General features: G+C 42.9%; 1 pseudogene; it reads right to left on the bottom strand.

Annotated features, from left to right (window-relative positions):
• Positions 1–1,561: 1,561 nt before the first annotated feature.
• Positions 1,562–1,737, bottom strand: LOC145271983 (U2 spliceosomal RNA; annotated as a pseudogene).
• Between the last annotated feature and the right edge of the window lie 359 nt (positions 1,738–2,096).

A 2,096-nucleotide genomic window follows, 5' to 3' on the forward strand; every position in this document is an offset into this window, starting at 1 on the left:
AACAATTTCAAAAACAGAAGAAAAAAAACATGGCGGACATACTTTTCGATGATTGTTTGATAAAGCATGAGGGAGAAGGAAGGAGAAGGAGGAAGGAGTAGTGAAACAGACATGAATCACGTGTCGTATTTATTGTCTGTCGATTTCTTTATGAATTGCTCAAAAAAAAAATTAAATGAGTGAAGGTGTTCCTATTTACAATGCCTCCCCCACGGGACAGAGTTAGACACCAGGGTCGGGTCGTTTTTTAATGTGGAGAAAAGGAACAAAAATAAAAATTGTCTCAGTCGTGAAGGACTGCTCCTTCACCGAAAGAGAACAAGAAATTAAAGTGTAGCATCTGAAGAACAGATACTACACTTTGAGGTATTTATTTGCTCCCCCACTGAGCAAATTAATCACAAGGCCGATTTTTAAAGTGAGGAGTGAAAGGGAAATGGGGACCAACTCCCCGGGGAGTAGGGGAGCTGGATAGTGACAACTGGTATGAAGAGTTGCCCCTACATTGACCAAGGTCTTATATGTGGGGTTGCACCCACATATGGTCCCTGCTTGCAGTATCTGCCGGAACAGATATTACACTTTGATCTTGGCCCGAAGGCCACAAAGGTGCCCCCGCGAGGGGGACGGGTGAAGGCCAAGAAATGAGTGAAGGTGTTTATCAGCCAGCCATTTTTATATTAAAAAATCTGCTTTCTCTGCTTGGTCTTTCCTCCTTTCTTTTTCTTTTTTTTTTTTTTTTTTTACACAGTGATCACCACTTATCAAGGCCCGGAAGCCACTCAGGGATAAGGGTTATTGCAAGTACATTACGTTAGTGAGGAGATTTTATGAAGTGTTTAATTAGGGGGGGCGATTCATTAGGAATTTGTTAACATTAGACTTGAAGACATCCAAGTTGTAGTCAGGTGGGAAGCAGGCAGACGGAACAGAGTTCCACAGGCGTGCAGTTCTAAGAAAGAAGCTTTGCTCATGAAATCCGCGTTTTGATTTAGGCACAGATATAGAGTGGGGGAAATTTTTCACAGTGGATTCAGCCAGACGGGTGTTCTTCGTGAAAGATTGGCGAGGGGGGACCAGGGATTGGAGTTCAGACGAGCACCTGCCATGAATGTTCGAATTACATTTGAAGTTTGATGGTTGTTAAGTTTTTTACCACTGCAAGGTCTTACCCAGCAGGTTCGGAATTTATTAGAAAGCCAAACGTTTTTTTTTGTTTTTTGTTTTTTGTTTATCACGTCTAACATGGGCATGATCCTGAAGAACAGATGGTATTTATTTGCTCCCCCACCGAGCAAATTAGGCACAAGGCCGATTTTTAATGTGAGGAGTGAAGGGAAGGGGAAGGGAAAAAAGGGGACCAGCTCCCGAGAGGTGGGAAATGGGAGCTGGTTAAAGGTCAGGCATGTGGGGTTGCCCCCACATCTGGTCTTTGCTAATCATAGCTAGTCATAGCTTGCAGCATCTGCCGGAACAGATGGTATTTATTTGCTCCCCCACCGAGCAAATTAGGCACAAGGCCGATTTTTAATGTGAGGAGTGAAAGGAGGGGGAAGGGGAAAAGGGGACCAGCTCCCGAGAGGTGGGAAATGGGAGCTGGTTAAAGGTCAGGCATGTGGGGTTGCCCCCACATCTGGTCTTTGCTAGTCATAGCTGGTCATAGCTAGTCATAGCTCGCAGTATCTGCCGGAACAGATACTACACTTTGATCTTGGCCAAAAGGCCAAGAGTAATGAAGTCTAAAATGTATGAACTGGTTGAAGTCAGTGTTTTTTTTTTTTTTTTTTTTTTTTTTTTGAAACGTGGCGTATAGTTTAAAAGCTTTCATGCATAATTATTTTCAGGCACTTGCGTTAGGTAAGGTCTATAAAGAAAAAGAAGAGGGGGGGGGCAGATAGTGAGAAAGAGAAGAAAACACATACAGGCAGATTATCTTAAAGTCAAATAACATCCTTAAGATGGATACGATCTCTGTGTACTTAAAACAATTTCAAAAACAGAAAACAAAAAAAACATGGCGGACATACTTTGCTATGATTGTTGGCTTCGTGTCCGCTGATATAGCAAAGGAAAAGGACGGAGAAGGAGGGAGGAGT

Source organism: Euprymna scolopes, chromosome 46 (genome assembly GCF_053919585.1).
Source record: "Euprymna scolopes isolate OS-2025 chromosome 46, ASM5391958v1, whole genome shotgun sequence".
In the NCBI taxonomy this organism is placed as follows: Eukaryota; Metazoa; Mollusca; class Cephalopoda; order Sepiida; family Sepiolidae; genus Euprymna; species Euprymna scolopes.